The following is a 26,405-nucleotide window of genomic DNA, read 5'->3' on the forward strand; positions in this document are numbered from 1 at the left end:
GCATTTTTCAAAAAATTTTATTTTTTATTGAACTAAAGATTTCGTTGCACTTCCCATTTCATTCCACTTCTTTTGAAGAAAAATTTCAGTAAATTCACAGAAAAAAGGAATATTATTATTTGCAATGCAGTTCCTCCAAGCCGTGCGCAGAAATAAGAGCAGAAATTTGACATCCAGTTATTCTGAGGTAAGACTTTAATTCTGATTGTTTTACACAGGGCCAAAGACCGATGTTTCGGTTTAATTGAATTTTCTTATCACTGAATAGACTTTAAATTTTTTGTGAGGAATTTATATTTGAGTCAGATTGCGAATTTCACATTTTTGTTGCCATTGTCAGTACATTTCATTGTGGGCAGGTTACGCATAGAGCAATGTCCATTAGCATTTCTAATTAGTATCGTCTTTTCTTTTAAAATTTTTGTGGGGAGGTTACAAGGTATATCAATATATAACCTGTATAAGATTTCAGGTGGCAGTTGTGAAATTGTAAGCAATAATAAATGAATGATATTCTATATCTGTTTACATACTCCACATGTCCACAAGCTACCGTACAGTGCATTCCAGAGAGCACACTTTCCCAGTATTCGAGATTTTCGATCGTAGTCCATTCGTTTATTGGGAGAGGAGATATAACTGTCCATATCCCTTTGTACTTGCCCTAATTTACCTCATTCTGGTGACCGCTATGCGAGATTTGTCTAACATAATTTGTGCTGGGGAAGGTGGTTCCCATGAGCATGTGGTACTCCACGACTATCACGAGTTGGTATCATTGGTTCGGATGTCCTGCAGCTAACAGCGAGGACATCTAGCACAGATAGCACTTCCGATACAGACCCAGCCAATAGACTACAGAAATGAAGTAATGCGGCCATAATTATAAAATCGTTTCATGAGAGAGAAATGCCAGCTTAAGATCAAGACAAGACTGAGGACATCTGGCACAGATTTCACGTCAGATAGAGACCCAGCGAATATAATACAGAAATAAGGTAATACGGCCATAATTATAATTTCGTTTCATGAGAGAGAAATGCCTGCTTAAGATCAAGACAAGACTGACGATCACAAAAAAATAGGTGTATGTACAAAATTAAAAAGTAATATCGAATGTAGATAGCGTGATGGATGGGCGCAGTCTAAATGGCTTGACTTCTTAAGCAGTTGTTACCTAGCAGTACAAGCTATCTGCCATGATTCCCTCCTCTGTAAAATACTTGGCAGCGCTTATTATTAGCGGAGATTTGGTAGCACTGACTTCTCATATCGTCTTGGTGGGCTTCAGATCAAATGAATATGTAGAGTGGTATGAAGTCTTGGCTATAGGTAGCAGTCTTGAAACCCATCTCTCCCCGTACAGATTAAAACTCATTTACATTTCTGTTACAGGTGTGAGATGTTCCAGAATGATGTCATCACAGCGTGTAAGAGACAATAAAAAAGTTTACGTTCGAAGATTGTTCAGTCCGGAATCAATATGGCAGTCTGGTAATATCTCCGTGAGAACTGGGGCAATCAGTCCACCGAGGCACTAGGTCGAAGATACCTGTTTGGTAAAACACCGTGTCCTGCTGCGTGAAGAAGACCGTAAGTGCCTGCTGCACATCCTCGTCCGACAGGCACCGTCGACACTTAAAGGCCCTTTTTAATTGAACGGAGCCCTGATAATCGATAGGGAGAGATAACGACTATAGGGCTGGAACTGGAGAGCCGCCCACTTGAGTTGGAGTAACTTCTGCGTTAAGACATTTGCGATATGGTGACGTGCGTTATCATCAAGCAGCAGCATGGAACTTGGTGCACCGTTCCAGAAAGCGGTCTCCCACACATCTCCTACATTCTCCAATAGATGTCTACCGCCCTTGCCCTTATGCAGCCAAGAAAATATTAACATCACCTTGGTCGTATATGCACGCGTTAGGGAAAAACGTTACCATAGTTTTCATTTCGCCATTTACCACACATACGATGCACTGACACGAACGCCCCACTAATCCCGTGCCTACAAGTCGGTGCTTATACACCAGCATTGGAGTCACGCTAAGTTGCATATACGCTGCAGCAATGGCCTCGAACGGAAACGTTTTGCTCACCCTTCGTATTAAATGTGCTAACGTTTGTCATCTACAGCATGTTACTAAGCGACTATCCCGAAACTCGCAACATTTACCTCTTGCAGGATGCCTATCTAACGGATTACTGTCAATAATTCGCGTGATTATTGTCAGAATTATAAATTTCAAATACTTTTAAATCTACTCCTCAAGAGGTATACTCTCGTGCTAAAAGATTAACAGTAGACGGCAAGTATTACACTTAGAAACTGTGTGTTTGTCCTGAGACAACGTAATTGACGACGGGCAATTATCTGGACTTTGTTCATCCAACATTTTCGAAGGAGAGCAGTTATCGACTTTCAACAAACTTTACACATAATTTCAAATCTCTACGAAACGTTTTCCCGCTATCACCCACCGCCTCCCCCCACCCCTTGAAAAAAAATAATAATAATAAAAAGGAAATTTTTTTGATCGCTTACTTCAGTTTTTCTGCCCAAGCAATAAAACCTCAGCATCAGAAATGGCGTTTTAATACAGTTTGCAGAGAAGATCAACATACACTCCTGGAAATTGAAATAAGAACACCGTGAATTCATTGTCCCAGGAAGAGGAAACTTTATTGACACATTCCTGGGGTCAGATACATCACATGATCACACTGACAGAACCACAGGCACATAGACACAGGCAACAGAGCATGCACAATGTCGGCACTAGTACAGTGTATATCCACCTTTCGCAGCAAGGCAGGCTGCTATTCTCCCATGGAGACGATCGTAGAGATGCTGGATGTAGTCCTGTGGAACGGCTTGCCATGCCATTTCCACCTGGCGCCTCAGTTGGACCAGCCTTCGTGCTGGACATGCAGACCACGTGAGACGACGCTTCATCCAGTCCCAAACATGCTCAATGGGGGACAGATCCGGAGATCTTGCTGCCCAGGGTAGTTGACTTACACCTTCTAGAGCACGTTGGGTGGCACGGGATACATGCGGACGTGCATTGTCCTGTTGGAACAGCAAGTTCCCTTGCCGGTCTAGGAATGGTAGAACGATGGGTTCGATGACGGTTTGGATGTACCGTGCACTATTCAGTGTCCCCTCGACGATCACCAGTGGTGTACGGCCAGTGTAGGAGATCGCTCCCCACACCATGATGCCGGGTGTTGGCCCTGTGTGCCTCGGTCGTATGCAGTCCTGATTGTGGCGCTCACCTGCACGGCGCCAAACACGCATACGACCATCATTGGCACCAAGGCAGAAGCGACTCTCATCGCTGAAGACGACACGTCTCCATTCGTCCCTCCATTCACGCCTGTCGCGACACCACTGGAGGCGGGCTGCACGATGTTGGGGCGTGAGCGGAAGACGGCCTAACGGTGTGCGGGACCGTAGCCCAGCTTCGTGGAGACGGTTGCGAATGGTCCTCGCCGATACCCCAGGAGCAACAGTGTCCCTAATTTGCTGGGAAGTGGCGGTGCGGTCCCCTACGGCACTGCGTAGGATCCTACGGTCTTGGCGTGCATCCGTGCGTCGCTGCGGTCCGGTCCCAGGTCGACGGGCACGTGCACCTTCCGCCGACCACTGGCGACAACATCGATGTACTGTGGAGACCTCACGCCCCACGTGTTGAGCAATTCGGCGGTACGTCCACCCGGCCTCCCGCATGCCCACTATACGCCCTCGCTCAAAGTCCGTCAACTGCACATACGGTTCACGTCCACGCTGTCGCGGCATGCTACCAGTGTTAAAGACTGCGATGGAGCTCCGTATGCCACGGCAAACTGGCTGACACTGACGGCGGCGGTGCACAAATGCTGCGCAGCTAGCGCCATTCGACGGCCAACACCGCGGGCTGGTGTGTCCGCTGTGCCGTGCGTGTGATCATTGCTTGTACAGCCCTCTCGCAGTGTCCGGAGCAAGTATGGTGGGTCTGACACACCGGTGTCAATGTGTTCTTTTTTCCATTTCCAGGAGTGTATACCACTGAATGAGTCTAAAATTGTAACGCTGTACCATACATAGGTCAGGACGTATGACGTCACAGACACTAAGACGCATTAATAACTAGCTTCTGCTTAGAATGGGACGCTGCAACTCTTAAACATGGAGCGTGACTTAATAATTTATTATTCAATTCGCAACATACTTTGCAGATATTATCTACACATGTAGCTCAATGTATCTACAAGTTGGGAACATGACCTCATTTATTTTATGGGTCTGAGTTCAAGCATATCTGTAGACTTGAACGACTTCTTCCTTATTGCTCATGTAATTCCTTTCCTTCAAGAAAACAAAAAAATGGCTCTGAGCACTATGGGACTTAACATCTATGGTCATCAGTCCCCTAGAACTAAGAACGACTTAAACCTAGCTAACCTAAGGACATCACACAACACCCAGTCATCACGAGGCAGAGAAAACCCCTGGCCCCGCCGGGAATCGAACCCGGGAACCCGGGCGCGGGAAGCGAGAACGCTACCGCACAACCACGAGCTGCGGACTTCAAGAAAACAGAAAAGACATTTGAAATAGTTACGTGTTATTAGAATCTTTTTTCATAAACATTTAAAGTTTTGTCAAAGTTAAGAAATTCAGTAGTTATCATCTGATAACAACTGTTCCTGTGGCTGTACTGAATCAAAATCTCCTATTTAATGCATTAATGGTGCCCAACAGTCAAATAATAAAAATACGCTAAAGGAATTATTGTTGATAGCAAATATAGTTCATTAATTTGACATTTAACACGGGCTTCTATTTCACGTGGATGAAAAACATTTACGCTTAATAATACATAATATATAATCACATTAATTTATAGATAATACACTTCACAGACATGAGCAGGAAATAGCTATCAAACGCTTTGCAAAGAAAAGAATTATAAAGCTCGTAGCAGACAACAGATATCGCCGCTATTTTCTTTATAGAGTCTTTGTATATTGATGTTATCAGTCAAACTCTTTGTTTCCACTGTTCGTGTTTGGGTCTTTGGCCTTACGACAATCTGCACTTGACGCACTCGGAGAGTTTAAATGACAGGCATTCCAGACGGCGGTACCACACTTTAGGTCAAATAGTTATTGCATTAACTCATTTGTAAGGTGGCCAGAGGTTTGGATGGGTTTTATAAACGCCAGTTCGTTTCTACAATGGAACGGGCTTTCTGTAACTGTTCTAATGCTCTGCGAAGAGCCTTAATTTTGATGTTCACATTCTCGATGATTGTGTCACTGATATGTGAATATTGATGTCCATTACACACCCATAAAGTATGACTGATTGTTGGTGCGTTCCTGCAATATCTACTGAGGGAGTATTTGGCATGTAGTCTGTGGTGTCACCGCCAGACACCACACTTGCTAGGTGGTAGCCTTTAAATCGGCGGCGGTCCGTTAGTATACGTCGGACCCGCGTGTCGCCACTATCAGTGATTGCAGACCGAGCGCCGCCACACGGCAGGTCTAGAGAGACTTCCTAGCACTCGCCCCAGTCGTACAACCGACTTTGCTAGCGATGGTTCACTGACAAAATACGCTCTCATTTGCTGAGACGACAGTTAGCATAGCCTTCAGCTACGTCGGTTGCTACGACCTAGCAAGGCGCCAGTACCAGTTACTATTGATACTGTAATCATGTACCGTCAAGAGCGACGCTCACCATTTGTGGATTAAAGTTAAGTATTCCACCAGCTACGTCCGTTTTTTCTAAATTCTAATTTCCTTGACCTGTTCCAGACCTCACGCCAGCCTGCGTGAGCTAAAACGCGTGCCTTTCGGCTTCCTCCTGTATCCCAGTGTTGTCTGTCCTGCCATCCCACAACATAGTCCTCTCCAGGCACCCCCAGGACAACGTTAAGTGCACTAACTGCTCACGGGAGACAACCTGTGTAAATGCTGTGGCACTCCGGGTGGTCATTTCAGAGACTCTGTGGTGCCTTTGATCTGCAAACTGGTGCCGCGATCTAACGACAACCGTTTGACCAGCATACAGAGACACAACTCACAGAATTCAAGTGCGAAGCATCACTGATTTATTTTCAATACGTGTTGGGAGAACTCTGTCATTACAAGGTTCACAGAGTAATACATGTTTATGGGCACGGAGATTTTAAATAACGATGTACGACCAGAAATTTGACAAGACAAACTTTAATACAAGCTATAGTCAACTAGTCAAACAGAAATCTGGCAGTAAGGCGACTTTTTAAAATAAAAACAGTCTAAAATCTTATGTAAGTTGTTAATATTCAAAACTTACTGATAAGGCGACCGGTATCTATCGTGGTACAACCAGACAATTAACACTGCATGATGACGGCTGTAGAGAGGTGGCGAGGGGCAGACCGCTATGTAGCGCCGGTGAACACGGGTGGAGAAATAGCAGACCACTTCGTGATGAGCAATTCTTCTCTTACAGTGCCTGTCGCGGGAGTTTCCAGTACCTGTACCTTCCATAGGACGTCATACATTTCGCTACAGTCATTTGACATTGCCATTTTCTCATAGACAATGGCACCATCTGCACACAGCCTCATAGAATTTCCGGCGTTATCTGCTACAGAATTTACATTGCGGTGGCAAAAGACATAGGATACCTCCTAATAAGTTGTCGGACCTGCTTTTGTCGGGCGTAGTGCAGTAGCTCGACGTGGTAAGGACTCAACAAGTCGTTGGAAATGCCCTGCAGAAATATTTAGGTATGCTTCCTTTATAGCCGTCCATAACTGCGAAAATGTTGCCGGTGCAGAATTTTGTGCACGACCTGACCTCTCGATTGCGTCCTGTAAGTGCTTAATGGCATTCATGTCGGGCGATATGGGTGGGCAAATCATTCGCTCGAATAGTTCAGAATGTTCATCAAACCAGTTTCGAAAAACTCTCGCTCTGTGACGTGGCGCATTGCCTTCTACAAAAATTCCATCGTTTTCTGGGAACATAAAGTCCATGAATAACAGGAAATTTTCTCCCAGTAGCCAAAAACAAGCATTCCCAGTCGGTTCAGAGGAGCAGAGATCCAGTCTATTCCATGTAAACACAGCCAACACCGTTGTGGAGCCACCACTAACATGTACAGTGCCTTCTTCACAATCTGAGTCCATGGCTTCGTGGGGATTGCGCCTCACTCGAACACTACCATCAGCTCTTACCGACTGAAATCGGAAATCATCTGACAAGGCTAAGACTTTCCATTCGTCTAGGGTCCAACCGATATGGTCACGACCCCAAGAGAGGCGCTGCAAGCTATATCATACTATTAGCAAAGGCACTCGCATCGATCGTCTGCTGCCACAGCCCATTAATGCCAAATTTTGCAACACACTGTCCTAACGGATACGTTCGCCGTATGTGCCACATTCATTTCTGCAGTACTTCACGCAACGGTGCCTGTCTGTTAGCGGTGACAAATCTATGCAAACGCCGTTGCTCTCGGTCGTTAAATGGAGGCCCTCGGCCACTGCGTTGTCCATGGTGAAAAGTAATGTCTCAAATTCGGTATTCTTGCCACACTCTTGACACTATGGATTTCGGAATATTGGATTCCCTAGCCGTATCCGAAATGAATTGTCACATGCGTCCTGCTCCAAATACCATTCCACGTTCAAACTCCGTTAATAACAGTCGTGCGACCGTATCGCGTGGGACACCTGTTCGCATGAATCACCTGAGTGGAAATGACAGCTCCGACAATGCCCTGCCTTTTCATACGCGTGTGCGCGACACTACCGCCATCTATATATGTATACATCCCTATACCACGACGTCTGTCGCAGCCGGAAGCATACACGCATGTTCAGAAAAAAACGGAACAACTTGAACGACTAGATATAGGACGTTCATATTTTCAAGACATTTACATTAGTATGTTCTGTAGATATTATTAGCATTTTGGTCATCTCGGGTCAGCATGTGTCCTGTTGCCTAGTAGGCCATGAGTCCTGGAAAGTTGTTCCATGTGTGATGGCATCGACGCGTGTAAGACGCGAATGTCGTCCTGTGATTTAGCTATTCATGCTGCATTCACCTGGTTCCAAGGTTCATATGTGGTCGTTATCACCGGGTCACAGTGCTGCACCCGTATTTTCGCCACATTCCACAGATTTTGGATTGGTAACAAGTTTGGTGATCCGGCGGGTCAAGGGAAAAGGCTGACATCCTGCGACACCACGAAGGCAGCAGCAGCATGTGGTCCTGCATTGCCTTCCTGAAAAATGGCGTCTGTGGTGTTATGCTGAAAAGGTATGCCTACAGGTCGCTGGAAGTCATTCAAGTAGGTCACACTGGTCGCAATGCCCTGGACACACACCATCTGTGGCTAAATCCCTCTAAGCACTATGAGACTTAACCTCTGAGGTCATCAGTCCCCTACAACTTAGAACTACTTAAACCTAACTAACCTAAGGACATCACACACATCCATGCCCGAGGCAGGATTCGAACCAGGGACCTTAGCAGCAGCGCGGTTCCGGACTGAAGCGCCTAGAACCGCTCGGCCACAAAGGCCGGCCCTCCGCCTGTGACTTGTTGTTGTACTCAATAGCAGCCCTCACCATAAGGTCTTCAGATGGTGCTGTGTGTCTTGTGCAAATGCACTCACTGTGATGCCGCTCCCCTTGCCTGCAGCGAACCAAAATGCGGCCACCACTTTCAAACAAACAGAATTTGGATCCGTCAGAAAGCACTATCTGACTCCATTCATGTTCCCAGCGACGTCGTTCCTTTCACCATTGGCGTCTAGCATGTTTCTGCACACTCTTCAGAGGTAGACAGAGAAGTGGACGACGCGCACGTAAACCACGCCATAATAACCGGATTGTGTACTGTGTGTAGGGGGCAGGATGGTCTCGGTGGTGCGACCTGACCCAGCTAGTCGTGATCTACGTCTTTCCTTGAACCGTTCTGCACACACCCGTTGCAATGCCCAAACAATTCGTCCCGCACTAGTAGCAGTTTCCCGGATGGATGCATCACATCCTCTGATGCACCCTCTTTCAAACTTCCTAATTCGACGGCACGGTTCGCGCATACATCAGCGACGGATCCTGCACGTCTGTTCAAGTTAGACTGAACCATTACCTTAAGTTTTTGGCGACAACGAGAGCCGTCGGGGCTCATATTACTGGTAGCTGGTGTTGCGCCGCGATATCGATGTTGACCTTCAACTCGCGCACCGACATGGTTGAAATTATAATCATTTCTGCAGAACATACTGATGTACATGTCCTACAAATATGTACGTTCTGTCTCCAGTCAACCGGCCGCTGTGGCCAAGTGGTTCTAGGCACTTCATTCCGGAACCACGCTACTGCTACGGTCGCAGGTTCGAATCCTTCCTCGGGTAAGGATGTGTGTGATGTCTAGGGAACTGTTGACCTCAGATGTTAAGTGCCATAGTGCTTATAGCCATGTGAACCATTTTTGTCTCTAGTCGTTAAAAAGGTTCTGTTTTTTTTTCTGAACATGAGTGCACATTACATGACAAAGTGAAGCACCCCAAAAACGTGCTGAGATGTCAGTGCAGCTTCGTTCAAATGGCTCTGAGCACTATGGGACTTAACATCTGAGATCACCAGTCCCCTAGAACTTAGAACTACTTAAACCTAACCAGCCTAAGGACATCACACACATCCATGCCCATGGCAGGATTCGAACCTGCGACCGTAGCAATCGCGCGGTTCCGGACTGAAGCGCCTAGAACCGCTCGGCCACCGCAGCCGGCTGCAGCTTCGTACATATACACAACAGCGGCGGGTATGTGAATGATAAAAGTTGCAAACCTCTGTGACTGGTAGAAGGATCACGACTGCACATCAGCCTCGTTCGTGTTTAGTGTTGTTACTAAACTCGATTGCCGCGCGGGATTAGCCGAGCGGTCTCAGGCGCTGCAGTCATAGACTGTGCGGCTGGTCCCGGCGGAGGTTGGAGTCCTCCGTCGGGCATGGGTGTGTGTGTTTGTCCTTAGGATAATTAAGGTTAAGTAGTGTGTAAGCTTAGTGACTGATGACCTTAACAGTTAAGTCCCATAAGATTTCACACACATTGGAACATTTTTTTGAACTAAACTCGATTGGCTCTAAGGTGGTGGGAATAGCATCGGATGTTGAATTATCACTGTGAAGGACTTTGAGACGCCGTGTATTCTTGTAAAGGAGCGTAATCGACACTAGACGTAATTTGAAAGAGGCCTTATTCTGGGTCTTCATTTTTTCGGCTGGTCGACTCGTGCGATATCCAAAGTTGTAATATATTTGTATTTTACAGTGGCCCTGTATTGTACTGCATGGGAACGTGAGGGCAGGCAGACTCAGCGTCAAGATTCTGGTCGACGAAGTCTGACCACATGAACGGAGGATCACTGTATTACGTATGAATTACATCCCATTCGCTTCGCATCTGCACCTGCCATCCGAGAACAAGTAATGCACTCCATGCAACATCCTGTGTCATCCCGGACCACTTGTCGGAGACCAGCAGCAGCCGAACTAAGGAGTTATCGCCACATTTGTACGCAGCCGCTAAAGCTACATCGCAAACGGCTCCGTTTGGAGTGGTGGCATGAGCGAGGGGCATATTTTGCTAATGAATGAGCGTTCATTGAGTTCACTGATGAACCGCAGCACTCTCCCGGATGACCATCAATAACGACTATGGCGGCGACTTCCGGAGAGGTCCCACGCTTCCGATGTTTTGCCGAGGCGCAGCAGTGTTAATCCTGACTTGTGATGTGGGCGTCTATTTCGTATGACTTCATGCGACGGCTGGTAGTGATTGAGGGACCTCTGACGTCATGACGACATGGCACTTTCAAAAAATGTTCAAAAGTGTCTGAAATCTTATGAGACTTAACTGTTAAGGTCATCAGTCCCTAAGCTTACACACTACTTACCCTAAATTATCCTAAGGACGAAAACGCACACCCATGCCCGAGGGAGGACTCGAACCTCCGCCGAGACCAGCCGCACAGTCCATGAATGCAGCGCCCTAGACCGCTCGGCTAATCCCGCGCGCCTGTGACACTTTCATTCTGTCATTTTTCAACAGGACAGCGCTGCTCTATATAACGATGTTATCTTATGAACTGTTTGGCTGGCCTTTTAAGTGCTCCCATGGACAACAAGGTTCCTAGATTTGTCCCCGACATAATGTGTGTGGGACCAAGTCGGACGTATCTCCGTCCCTGGACACCCGGGAAGCAGATGCAACAGTTATGGGCCATATTATCTCCGGAGATGATGTAACTAACAGCTTCATGAAACCCCACTCCCCATCCTAATCATTGGATTCACCCATCCCAGGCGGAGAGCGTTTTTGTACCGATAAGAAGGCCCATACTGTCACGTTCTTTGTAAATTGGGCTCGAAATTGTGATCACTAAAATAACATCACATACCTTCTGAACCCGTGACGTTTCATTTCGTTCCCTTCTCTCCTTCTTTTATCAGGCAGTGTATGCACATATGCCCTATTCCGAAAATATTTCCGACACAGAACACAGTTAACAGCAGTTTTGTGCATTTTTCTGGAACAACTCGAAAACTGAACCCTCTGTTCAAAACGTCACAGTACAAAACTAAATTACATTTCCTACAAAAAATTGCCTATTCCTTTTACCTCTGCGACTAATATTTTGCGTGAAGAGAGCACGAGAATGTTGCAAATCTCACCCGACGTGCATGCGCTGTATTTCATGTAGTTTTACAGCCAATTTGAGGTAGTTTTCCCACTCGACAGACCACAAGTATCCTGTATGAAATTGTTTTTCTCAACATCCTCTCCACTACTGCAGTACGCTCTAAACAGTCACAACGTTTGATTAACACATAAATGAAATAACAGTTTACATTAAATGTGTTCTATTTCGGAAACCTTTTAGGATGGACCATATGTTCAAATGATGTTTTATTCGCATACACTAACACTAACACCCTCCAATGCATATATTTTTCCTCCTAACTCACTCTGTTCAATTCCTTCGCGGATCCCTTAAATTAATTCTCCTTACAGCTGTCTATTTTGTTCCGTTAAGAACGAGGTATTTAATTCTGTCTGTAAGAAATCTAATCACTTCTCTGGCTGGACACTCGATAAGCTCCAATTTGTTGTCACTAAACGACTGCACGGATCGGTATCAAATGTCCTCCAGAAGCCAATTAACACGGCATCAGCCTGGACGTCCTCGTCTACGGAGCTCTGGATCTCAATGACGAATATAATGAGCAGAGTTTTGCAAGATCTCTGTTAGCAGAACCCATGTTGGTTTTTGTAGATGAGAATTTCGTTCTCCTAAAACGACACTATAAGTAAGCGTAAAATATCACTCATAATTCTGCAAAAAAGTGGCGTAATTGATATTGTTCTTTAATTATATACATCCGTTCTACGATCGTTATTGGAAAAGGGAATTATGCGCATATCTGTCCACTCGCTAGATGCCCTTCGCAGCTCCAGCGACGTACAAAAATCTGCTGCTAGAACGGCAGCAAGTTCTTCCGCTTAATCTCTGTAGAATCTTACATTATCTCATCTAGTCCTGAATCTTTGCCCACAGCCAAGTAATTTTATTTGTTTCTCTATTCTGTGATCACTTATCTCAATACCTGCCATAACGGCATTCATGGGATGATTGAAATGAGAATCTGCATAATGATCTTCCATCGTGAAACAATTTCCGAAGACCAAATTCCGTATTTCGACCATCTCCCTCGCATGTTTTCTTTTGGTGCCAGTATCATCACTAAGCAGCTGAATAGATTATTTCGATTCGCTTACTGAATTTATGTAAGGCCAAAATTTCTTAGACGTGTAGTCCCTTAGTTGGCAAAATTTTAGTTTCAAATTCATTGAACGCTTCTCTCATTGCTCACCTTGCGGTGATTTCTGCCTCTCTTAGGTTTTGTTGCTTAGTTAGGCATTGGTTTAGCTCACATTTGTAATGAAGCTCTCTTTGCTTCGGTTGCAACTTCGCAACACAGCTCTTAAACCACGGTCGATATTTACACCCCTCAAAACCTTGCAGAGAACTTACGTGTCTAGGGAGTGTTCAACGATGCTTCCTAATTTTACGTTTGAGCTCCACATCTTCCTCCTCAGAGCAGAATATTTGATGTTACTATTCAGATACACTATGTGATCAAAAGTATCTGGACACCCCAAAAAACATACTTTTCCGTACTAGATGCATTGTGCTGCCACCTACTGCTATGTACTCCATATCATGCGACCTTAGTATTCATTACAAATCGTGAGAGAGCAGAATGGAGCGCCCTGCGGAACTAACGGACTTCGAACGTGGTCAGGTTATTGGGTGCCACTTGTGTCATACGTCTATACGAGGGTGTCACTTGTGTCATACGTCTGTACGAGAGACTTTAATAAACATCCCTAGGTCCACTGTTTCCGATGTGATAGTGAAGTGGAAACGTGAAGGGACACGAACAGCCCAAAAGCGTACGAGCTCACCTTGTATGTTGACTGACACGGGCCGCCGACAGTTGAAGAGGGCCGCAATGTGTAATAGGCAGACATCTATCCAGACCATCACACAGGAATTCCAAACTGCATCGGGATCTACTGCAAGTACAACGACAGCTAGGCGGAAGGTGAGAAAACGGTCGAGCGGCTGCTCATAAGCCACACATCACGCCGGTAAATGCCAAACGACGCCTCGCTTGGTATAAGAAGCGGTGGTTGAACAGTGGAAAAACGTTGTTTGGAGAGACGAATCACGGTACACAATGTGGCGATCCAATGGCAGGGTGCGGGTATGCCGAATGCCCGGTGAACGTCACCTACCAACATGTGTAGTCCCAACAGTAAAATTCGGAGACGGTGGTGTTATGGTGTGGTCGTGTTATTCAGGGAGTGGGCTTGCACCTCTTGTTGTTTTGCGGGGCACTATCACAGTACAGGCCTACATAGATGTTTTAAGCGCCATTTTGCTTCCCACTGTTGAAGAACAATTCGGGGATGGCGACTGTATCTGTTAACACGATCGACCACCAGTTCATAGTGCACGGCCTGTGGCGGAGTGGTTAGACGACAATAACATCCCTGTAATGGACTGGCCTGCACAGAGTCCTGACCTGACTCCTATAGAACACCTTTGGGATGTTTCGGAACGCCGACTTCGTGCCAGGCCTCACCGACCATCATGCAGCACTGCGCACTGCAGCACTGCGTGACTTATGGGCTGCCATTCCCCAAGAAACGTTCCAGCACCTGACTGAAGGTATGCCTGCGAGGGTGGAAGGGGTCATCAAGGCTAAGGGTGGGGCTACACGATATTGAATTCCATCAATACCGATGGGAGTGCCACGAACGTGTAAGTCATTGTCAGCCAGGTGTCCACATACTTTTGATCACGTAGTGTATTTGTATCGTGTGACACTGGGTAAGGAAAATTGTTTTCCTGCCTTTAACACTGCTCATAACACCCGAAGTCATTGATGATATGAGAGTATTATGATCACTAATGTCTCTGTCTGTATTAACTGGATCGAGAAGTATATGTGTGTTTGTTGGTAGGAAGTACAATACGTTGCGCTAACGAACTGGTTGTCTAACCATCTGCTCGAAGTAGTTTTCAAACAAGGCATACAGACCATTCCCACACTAATCCCTGGCTCAGGCGATATTTTTGATCGCATGACCCTCGGTTTCCAACGAAGGCAAGTTGAAGTCCCCCTTACTGCAGTGTGGTGTTCAGGAAGAGTATGCACGGTATTTTTAAAATTATGCCTTAAGCGCCCTGCCAGTACAGATCCTAACGCAAGTGGTGTCCGATTACCATGTTTGACCCAACACAGATGCTTAACTTCAATCAGTTTATTTTACATTCGGAATCCTTAACAACCTAACTAGATATTTCAGTGTTCTTTTTTGCTGTACAAAAGCCACCATCATTGGCCTCTAACCAATCCTTAAGACAAACTAAGAACTTAGGATTTAGTTACTATACGTTTCCTGTTTCAACCAACTTTTTATTTGTAACACTGTTTGGAAGTTATTATCTTTAATAAGCGATATTAATTCTTAGACATTACCACAGATGCTCCTGCAGATTAATAATATATTAAACTTTTTTTTGAAATGACAGGTAGAATGGAGGTGTGATTGGTAAGGCGTTCAACTCAACATACCCAACAAAAAGGTTTTTTGCAGCATTTATTCACCTCTGCGGCATTCAAGCGACTTTGACAGTAATTAACAACTGTATTCCTGAGAAAGATGATGTGGGTATATAAAGCACGCAGTCAGAACCATACTTCAAATTATTCTTGTAAAATATTTTTAAAATGTTTTAAAATTTTTCACATATTCGCTTTTAAATCACGTAAACAGTGAGGGAATCCATGCCAAGAATATCTACAAGTTTCACAACAATTTTCCTTTATTCTACAAATAAGTTAATAAAACGCCAAATAAATGTATAATCAGTTAAAGCATAGGCAGTATTAGATCATCATTCAACCAGCTGTAAACAAATAAATTTGGTTGATAATCTGCCGTTGACGTAGGATGATCAGTTTGAGCTTGGCGCAGACATGGCTCGCTCCCTGCAGCCATTCACGTTGGGTACTCCCGAACACATACAGGATAAAGATTTTAGCCATACAGCCGCAAGGTGACAAAAACACGAATGAATTACAGATCGCGTGCTGGAAAGTCACATGAGGTCCTTTCAGGCCTTACTTTTGAACAACATAAATTCCTGTATATTTAGGCTCAGTGGTCTAGAACAAACAAAGAGTAACCTTGTTAGTTTAAACACAAGTTCTTAAAGGGGAATGAAAGGTGAAGAAGATTAATGTTTTGTGATTGTTTTAACGCATGGGCCTTTAAAAAGGAAACACATTAATTAGAATTATTATTGTTATTACACCCATCCATGACTGCATGAAATAGAGAAAGAGCTTCAGTTTGTCTATGTACTACTTTTTACAGCTGGGCTTAGGAATAAGTCGAGAGCGCCCTAGTAAAGCAGAATACTGATCCACGTTGAGGGGTAAGGCAAATATAAGAGTAACTAATCAAAGCTAGACAGCAGTCTATGTGATAACCCAAATTAAATTTTTATAGCAAGGCCTTTTTAGAAGATCAGAATCACAACCAGAATCACCGGAATCGCGGCCACTACTTTATCTACACGTAATAGGAGATGCTCGCCATTTTTTTTCTACTCCGGACCTAGGCTGTATAGTAAGTACTGGTAGTTCGTCATCCACAAACCAAAGCAGTATAAATAATAAACGTGTTGAGTCTGTAAACGCGAGCAAGCGACCACAAAGACAGTGGCAAGGAGTAATGCTTCGAATGTCGTGCATACATTTTTCACGGTTACGGATCACCGTCCATAACATGATGGACGGGACCGCTGTCCTCAGTGAACAATCTTAGTTACCATGTAGAAAAATCAGAAAAACTTTTCCACCAGCGGAGAGCGCGTGTGCATTTCAGTCTGCTGGGAAAGCAGCAACGGTGCCTCTCACGGAATGCCGGCGAACCCATCGCTACGACCCGAAGAACAGAGACGTTTATTTATCGATAATAACATGGAGGAGACGGGAGGAGAAGACTTATGTAAAGTGTAGTATGTGTTTCAGCATCCCGGTTATCAGACCCAAATTTCAGAAGCCTTACACGTGTCCATTTTTTTCCTCGTAGCTCTATTCTGTACAAGTGGGAATTGACCCTTCATGACATCATATGGACCAACAAAACAGGAGAGCTGGCTCTGAGCACTATGGGACTCAACTTCCGAGGTCATTAGTCCCCTAGAACTTAGAACTAGTTAAACCTAACTAACCTAAGGACATCACAAACACCCATGCCCGAGGCAGGATTCGAACCTGCGACCGTAGCAGTCTTGCGGTTCCAGACCGCAGCGCCTTTAACCGCACGGCCACTTCGGCCGGCAACAGGAGAGCGTCTGGGCTACAATCTCAGCACTATGTGCCCAATTTTTAGAAAAAGATTACGTCACACTAAGTTTTAACGAGGTAAGGCGTGTTCCCCTGTCGTACTTTACAGCCTGCCTCCAGAGAGCACCATAAATATTCTTCTTTGTAGACTGCCCATTTTCTTTAATGAAATTAGAATGAATATCTTTGGGAAGAACACTGTAGATATAGGTGAGTTAAAAGGTTACGCTAACATCGGGTTAATATGTGTTGCTCTGTGGGTCTTACGAACAACGGCATTGAAGGCAAAATTAAGCCAGTTAGTAGTATGGTCGGACATTGCTTGAGATTGAGCATGAAAAATAAATGGGGCATAAAATGAAAACCAGGTAGATCGAAAAAGAAACTACTTAAAATGTTTATTACTTCAAAAGTAAACGCAGTAATTGTTAATAAATTGATCCCACTGTGTCTTCTTGGAAAACGGTTACAGCTGCCACCGGAATGATGAATGTACCCAGGCGTGCATCTTCTCACCCGAAGTAAATTTGCGGTGATGAATGTCTTTCTTCACGGTTCCAAAGGTACGGAAATCGCATGGGGAAAGGTCGTGGCTGTATGGAGGATGTGTAATGGCTTTCTAACAAGCTTTCTACAGCTCTGTCGAAACAACAGGCATGATAGCTTCGAGAAAGTCCTTTGTCTTTGACTTAAAGGGACCGCTGCTCATTGAATTTCTGAAACAAAGCGCCACAGTTAACGCGGTACTTGAATACTTTGCAAAAAATGAAGCACTGCATCAAGTCCAAACGCCCAGGAATGTTGCACTCTATTGCAACATAATGCCCGTCCACATATTGTCATAGTTGTTTCGATTGCACCACAGAGGTTTCACTTTCAAGCCCTGACACATCCTCCATGCAGTCCCGATCTGTCCCCATGCCATTTACATATTTTTGGAGCTCTGAAGAAAGACATTCATTGCCTTTGTTTGGTGCAGACGAAGAGGTGCGCGCCCTGGGTACAGTCATGGTTCCGCAGGCAACAGCAAAAGGCAACCAGTAAGCATTTTCCCATGAAGGCATTTTTTCTTTATCGTCTTGTCTTACGATGGAATAAATGTATTAGCGGTCATGGCTATTACTATTGAAATAATAATCAGTTTTTCTACTTTCTCCATCTTCCTGGTTTTCATTTGACTGCCCCTTCTAATAACGGCCCATCTCAAATTATGGTTGACTCATTCTGCAAAGGACGACTGTAAGTGATAAAATGTGTTTGTAATAGGACAAATTGAATTATAAAAGAAAAAAAATTCTTTAACTCCTACGACAAAATTGTAAACACATTGTCGTTTAACAAAATCTTGGGTAGCACAAAAAATAGAAGAAAATTTACCATATGCTGGATGGTAACTCTGGATGTTATTTCTTTACTCGGAAGTAGCCGAAGAAAATTAGTAAATGCGTCAATCACAACAAATATATACCTATTACCTTTCTTTGTATGACGAGGAGGTCCTGGATAACCGACAAAATTTATCCATGGGCCTTACTTCTCACTTGGAATATAACACACTTCAGCAGGCATTTGAATTAGGCTTAGTCATCTTACAATCCTGACACTGACCGACCAATTTCCTTACGTTGGAGTTCAAATTTCCCAAATTAAATACTCCTCAATTTTCGTGATTGCTTTGTTCATTCACAAACGGCCGGCACATAAGGATTGTTGGAAATACTTAAGGACAGCGGGAATCAGTTCCTTTGGAAGGCAAATCTATTTAATACCATCTTAGAGGCAATGGTAAAACAAAGTCTTCTGTTAAGATAATACCCAAAATTTGTTGACCATCATTCTGCTCTTGTTTTATGTTCCTTAACTAAATATCTTGATTCTGTTTTCCCTCATTCTGTTTTTTGCTCAGGACTGTTGAAACACACGCGGGTTCCTGGCTTACTTTCAGCTCTTCAGTTTTCGGTTCACACTGAAACATACGACTAAGAACATCAGTGAGTTGGTTATCGCTACTCTAGTTAGACGTACGTCTAACATGAAGAAGGAAGTGAGAAATCCTGACACACCAGTGTGCAATTATACCCGTTTTATGGAACCTGTTCAATACCCAGTTCGAAGCTGAGTCATACGTTTCTAGCGGGAATTGCGTATGTTAGACATGAAATAAAAATTTATCAGATCCGAACAGGACATCCAAAGCTTCCAGTATGTACACAGAATATTAAATTTCGGTAGATGATAATACTGTAGAATCATAAGTTACTGGCTTTTGTTCGCCATTATGCTCCTGAAGTAATCTCACGGCGATTCTGCAATGAGATGCATCAGTCTGGAGAACAAACACACATCCAAATTCACGAACAACCAAGTCAGGAGCGCTGATTAAAGCCATCTTCAAAGCACCAAAGAAAGATTGCTGGGGTCACTGGATTTTTTTCTCTCTTTCCCCTAAATTAGTTAAAGTTACTGCTCACTGGGCTGAATAGCAATTTTTTTTAAAATTTACCATTCCTATAAATCTAGCCATATCATTCTTATCCTTAGGCAGAGAAAACTGATAGCCTTAGTGTGATCCTCATCAGCTCTGATGCCATAATCTGAGACAATGTGTCCCAAAAGGAAAGTTTCCCCACGCGCTAAATTAACCTTGGAGGTCTTTGCAATTAAACCGGCTTCCCATAAACATGACCAAGATGGTCAAGGTGTTCAGGAACGATTTAACTATCTACAACTATGTCGTCTCGATAATTGTAAACGCACCTACACTTAAGTTCACTCGGAACAGAATCAATTACATGTAGCAGTACAGCCATCCCATTGGAGTTACCATAGGGGACACAGTAATATTTGGACAAATTCTTGTACGTACAGAATGCTGTAGGAGACTTACATTCTTCGATTATCGACACCAAATAATTGAGCTGGTTCTGCTCCTGCAAACCAAGTGAAAGAGTTATGGAGATATAACAAGGGGACAGAGTTCTGGCCGGCCGGAATGGCCCAGCGGTTCTAGGCGCTACAGTCTGGAACCGCGCGACCGCTACTGTCACAGGTTCGAATCCTGCCTCGGGCATGGATGTGTGTGATGTCCTTTGGTTAGTTACGTTTAAGTAGTTCTAAGTTCTAGGGGACTGATGACCTCAGAAGTTAAGTCCCATAGTGCTCAGAGCCATTTGAACCATTTGACAGAGTTCTGCACCGCTTTTGGTTCAGGGTCCGGTAATTTACCATCAGCCAACAACCTTCATCATTGCCTTTTGGCACAAAAATCGTATGTAAAGTGTATGGTACAACTGATAGCTTAGGCATCCCGTTGCCCTAACGTTGATCTGAGATCTGAGACAATTCCTTCGTTTTAATTAGGAGAGAAACTTTGGGGACGAACAGGATTTGATCTTTAAACTGAATTTGGTTTACGTTTGGTTCGTGGTAGCCTAATTTGTCGGTAAAGACATTAGAAAAATGAGCAAGTATTTAAAACAGTTATTCGGCTTGCCATTTATTCGGATGAGCCACATTAAAAGGGACGAAACAAGTTATACTACCAGGTGAAAACAGTTTTGTTCGGTAACCCTAAGTCAAAGAGCTAACGTAGCCGTCTGAATAACCTCAGTATTTCAGATTAGTGACTAACCATAATTTTGAACACGGCAAAATCATCGATTGACCAATTAATTTACTTGATAAGTTTTCGTAAAACAAATTTTTCATGCTAAGTGAATGCCGCCGACCACTGCGTTGTCCGTGGTGAGAGGTATGGCCTGAAATTTTGTATACTTGCCACATTCGTGACACTCAGGTTCTCGGAATATTGAATTCCCTATCGATTTCCGGAATGAAATATCCCCTGCGTCTAGCTCCAACTACCATTCTGCGTTCAAAGTCTGTTGCTTCCCGCAGTCCGGCCAGAGTCATGTCGGAAACCTTTTCACATGAATCCCTTGAGATCAAATGACCGGTCCGCTAATGGACTGCCGTTTTTCACCTTGTGTATGCGATAGTACCACCATCTGTATATGTGCACATCGCTATCCCATAGCTTTCGTGACCTCAGTGTCAGCGAACAGGTGTCTCGGCTTATCCGTAGACACTCGCCATTATGCCATGAAAAAAGGACAGTTTCGAGTTACTTTATGTGCCATTTACCGAGCAAGAGCTTCAGTGGAAGCAAAGGCACTGTGACTAAAGTCACGGCTTCACACTTTGCGCTTCATGTTCAAAACCCGATTTTTGTTTTTCATGTATGCGTAGGAGATCATTACACGACTGTTTTCAAGTTTACATTGAAATAACGTTGTCCTTATTCGCTACTAAGTTGTATATCTAGGAAATTAATTTATAAATGAAGAAACAACTAATTAATGCAAAATATATTTCAAACTGTTTTCCATGAAAATGCTGTAGTGTATCTTGATTCATAATCAATGAAAAGCGCCAGTTTTAGAAAAGCGATTCGTTGTGCACGATTTGCGGCGGTTTTATTCCCAACGCGTGAAATCTTGAGTAATGTTAGTGACGTTTAATTTCAGAGTGCGATTCATACGAAGGAGTATCGTTGTGGCAAACCTGCCTTCACAAGGTGCTCGTGGTGTTTGGGATTTCTGTGTTTCGATTGCCTGTATTATCGCTATCATCTAAGGGAATGCATGTAATGATCCTGAACAATATAGGAACGAAATAAAAGAATATGAGAACTTAAGAAGATTGTAACCCGTGAAAATTCCATAGAGACATGTATCACCTAATAAATCTGTGACACAGATTGCGAAATCCAGTTATAATTTTTCAATTAATACACTGAAGCGCCAAAGAAACTGGTACAGCCATGCGTATTCAAATACAGAGGTATGTAAACAGGCAGAATACGTGGCTCCGGTCGGCTACGCCTATATCGACAAGTGTCTGTCGCAGTTCTTAGATCGTTTTTATTGCTGCTACAATGACAGTTTATCAAGATGTAAGAGAGTTTGGACGTGGTGTTATGGTTGGTGCATGGGCGATGGGACGCAGCATCTCCGGGGTAGCGATGAAGTGGGGATTTTCCCATACGACCATTTCTCGAATGTACCGTGAATATCAGGAAGCCGGTAGAACATCAAATCTCCGACATCCATGTGGCCGCAAAAGATCCTGCAAGGACGAGACCAACGACAACTGAAGAGAATCGTTGAACGGGACAGAAGTGCAAGCCTTCCGCATCCTGATGCAGATTTCAGTGCCGGGTCATCAACAAGTGTCATCGTGCGAAACATTCAATGCAGCATCATCGATATGGGCTTTCGGAGCCGAAGACGCACTCTTGTACCCTTGATGACTGCACGACACAAAGCTTTACGCGTCTCCTGGAATCGTCAACGGCGACATTGTACTGTTGATGACTGTAAACAGGTTGCCTGGTCGGACGAGTCTCGTTTCAAATTGTGTCGAGCGAATGGACATGTAGAGGTACAGAGACAACCTCATGAATTCGTTGACCCTGCATGTCAGCAGGGGACTGTGAAAGCTGGTGGAGGCTCCGTAATTGTGTGGGCCGTGTGCAGTTGGAGTGATATGGGACCCTTGATACGTCTAGATACGACTCTGACAGGGACACATAGGTAAGCATCCTGTCTGATCACCTGCATCCATTCATGTCCGTTGTGCATTCCGACGGACTTAGGCTATTCCAGCAGGGCAATGCCACACGCCATACGTCCAGAATTGCTACAGACTGGCTCCATCTTATGGATTCATGGACAGCCATGCCGGATTCATGGTATTAGTTCTCTGCAGCACTACTTCAGACTTTAGTCGAGTATATGTCACGTCGTGTTGCGGCACTTCTTCGTGCTCGCGGGGGCCCTACACGATATTAGGCAGGTATACCAGATTCTTTCTGTCTTCAGTGTATAATGCTCTTGCAATCCCCAACTTGATAAAAATCATTTTCGTAATAACCTTCTACGGTCATAGGTAGCTAATGAAAAAATAAAATAAAATAATTAAAAACCATAATCGGATTTCGAACACGGGGTTCATAAGTGAAAAGCCGAAACGTGAAGCCACTGTGCCATCACTTGAGCTGAGTTACTGAGCGCTAAAAACCTTTTTAAATTCCGTGGAAAACTTTGTCAGCCGTTTTCTTAGAAGCAGTCGAGTATCTACTGGTAAGCCGAGACACGTGTTTTCTCATTTTGACTCCTTTTACACTGAGAGAAGTCTAAAAAAAACGGGGAATGGCGCTTGCCGTGTTCTCCTTGTCAGCCGGACTGCGCAGGCGCGGCTCCTGGGCATAGTTGTCTTCGCGGTTTCATACTAACACTGGCCGGCATACCCTCGCTAACAAGCTACATGCAGACGCCGCTCCAATCACGTTGTGCCGTGCCAAAGCCGACACGCTGTCAGCATGCATATTCATACGCCGCTGGGGATCTACAAGAGCCGGCGGCACCACACGTCAACACTCTCGGCCTGGACTATACTACCGCTACTGCCTCGATCCCTCACAACTGGGATCGACATCGTCTGGACTTTTATACTGCTTGTACTGGACTTTCTTGGAATTTCTACTATACGGCAACCCGACTTTCGGATTCTTCTACGGACTTTGCTACTCTCCGTCGCAGTTGCAGCACTCATCCCAGTCACTGAAGTTATGTACATTTATTTTTCTGTCTTCGCTTATGGAGAGATAAACGGTGTTGCACACTCACTCCTTCTATTATTTGTTGTAACTCCTTTCATTGATACAACACTATGCGTACATCGCAGGGAGCACCTCCGTCGCCAATGTCGTCAGCTTGTGATACAGAGTTGGCTGTCCAGTGTACCGTTCGGTGTAGGCTTGAGACCATGGCATTACCTTTGACAGATAAATTACATATACCTGCTCCTATTGGAATGGTTTTTCTTTAAGCATGGCATGCCCAATACAGATCTCTTGTCCATGTCCAACACCGCCTTAATGTCAACTGCAACAGAAAGTAGGGTCAGTATACCTTGGGGGAAAGAAAACCATTATGAGACGCCCTGCTAAATCTGCAGGACAGGACAGGTAGCTTAAGTTGTGGAAAGGGACCAAAATAAGCGGCTGTCAGTTACACTCGAATATACAACCTTTTATTTGATCAAACATTACAAGATCCATAAAAAAAACACACAGCTGTAGTTTTGGAACTTAATTAGCGGCTGAACACGCCGTACAGTCTAATGCCTTAAGGGCAGGACCACTTTAATTTAAAAACGGCTGAAAGCCATTAACTTAAGGCTCATCTAAAATCATAAATTTAAAAGGGCAAAGCCTTATCTTAAAACAGTTCCTTGGCTCAATAACAATAAATTTTAAAATGCCAAAGGCTTTACGTAAAACAGTTCTTAAATTAGGCTGAAGGCCCAAACCATCTGACTCCTTAAGGGCAAAAGAACCTTAATCTAAAAATCGGCTAGAAGCCATACAAGTACAAACAACAAGAACAAACTAGAAAAGGCAGTACACAATGGGTTCCGAGGGTTGCCTGGGATTCAAACACTAATGCTCGCTTAGGTGAGACAGGCAGTCAGCCCAACCATTGTCGATCCGACGACAACCCAACCGACAGATAGTCAACGGATCCACCGACAAGCTAACCTCGTCATCATCCGACCAGCACACGACAGGGAGTTCAATGGAACAATGTAGAAGGTATTGGCGCCCACAACCAATTATATGTTGAGCTGGCAAACTACACACTGTGCTGGACAGCGACAACATGATGAGGAAAATACACTGCTTGAATTTACGTCACCGGCCAGGGCAGGTAACTGGAACGTTAACGGCTACAAGACAGAAGATTCAGCTGGTGCACTTCAATTCAAATAACCAAGTACAGTTAAACTCCACCAGAAGGTGACTAAAATTTTCCAACTTGAAAACACACGTTGGTGCTCGCGGGAATATCTCAAGAGCCGACAACGAACTCCAAACGACACAATGTGAACAGTCGTGACATGGTGGTAGATTAAGTCAAAACTCAACCTTCATGTCCAGGATCGGTGCGCCACGAACCTCGTAGCAAAGGGAACAGCACCACACACTCCAATACCGCATAGAGTCGCCAGCGGGTCCGGCCAAAGCACGCGCCGTGGAGATTTCATCACTGCTCCACGCCAACCGACCAACTGCCAGGACCGGAAACTGTGAAAGGACGAAATATACGTCGGCCGATGAGACGACCAATCGAACGACCAACCAACGGTCGTCCCGTTCCAATTTCCCTCCGCCTGCGGTTGGCGAGCACTGGCTGTCCGCGCCTCACCGGCGCTCCTTCCCTGACTTCACTGCTGCTGCGTCACGACTGCACTGCTGCTCCGTCTCCAACTCACTGTCAGACACACGACGACCCGGAAATACTATCGGTCGCTCCAGAGATGGTACGACAGTGCACTTATCGATACGCACTGCTGCTGCCGCTCACTGGCAAGTAAGGCAGGAAGTTCGTGACGCCAGTAAATGGAATAAGAAAACGAGGCAGCAGTACCGTAATAGAAGATGACAAACAATACTTGGGAAAAACGAGAGCCCTGCAAGGCTCACACCACCTTTCTTCACATCTGTTATTGCACAACTCCACACACTATCAGAAACATGCTCTGTTATCACTGCATGGGGAGTGGAAGTGGTTAGGTGCTGAGCTCAACATACCCAGAAGGAAGAAAGGTTTTTGACTCAGTAATCTTGAATTAAAAAGAATAATTGCTGCGACTGAGTTTTTCAAAGGGAATAAAAAATTCAGTAGGATTAATCTTTCATTATAGTCTAACACATGGGGCTTTAAAAAAGGGAACACTGAAATTAAAATCGTTAATTCGTATTGCAGCAAAACAAGACTACACCAAGTAACAGAAGGGTTTCAATCTGTGAAGGTATTGCTTTTCACAAGTGGGCTTAGGAATAAATCTTCTACGATCTTATATCTCGGAGTACTGATCCACACTGAAGACTAAAACAACTACAGGAGTTGTTAATAAAAGCTAGACAGCTGTATACGTGAGAGCGAATTTAAAGTTCTATAAGAGCACTGCCGCTTTCACGAATCAGAACCAGTACCTTAGTCACACATAACTAAAGGTTGTAAGCTTTTCCTTTCTACACTCATATCGGTTGTATCTACAGCTACATCTACATCCATACTTCGCAAGCCACCTGACGGTGTGTGGCGGAGGGTACCTTGAGTACCTCTATCGGTTCTCCCTTTTATTCCAGTCTCGTATTGTTCGTGGAAAGAACGATTGTCGGTATGCTTCTGTATGGGCTCTAATCTCTCTGATTTTATCCTCATGGTCTCTTCGCGAGATATACGTAGGAGGGAGCAATATACTGCTTGACTCTTTGGTAAAGGTATGTTCTCGAAACTTTAACAAAAGCCCGTACCGAGCTACTGAGCGTCTCTTCAGCAGAGT

This window comes from Schistocerca serialis, chromosome 7, assembly GCF_023864345.2.
Source record: "Schistocerca serialis cubense isolate TAMUIC-IGC-003099 chromosome 7, iqSchSeri2.2, whole genome shotgun sequence".
Classification (NCBI taxonomy): domain Eukaryota; kingdom Metazoa; phylum Arthropoda; class Insecta; order Orthoptera; family Acrididae; genus Schistocerca; species Schistocerca serialis.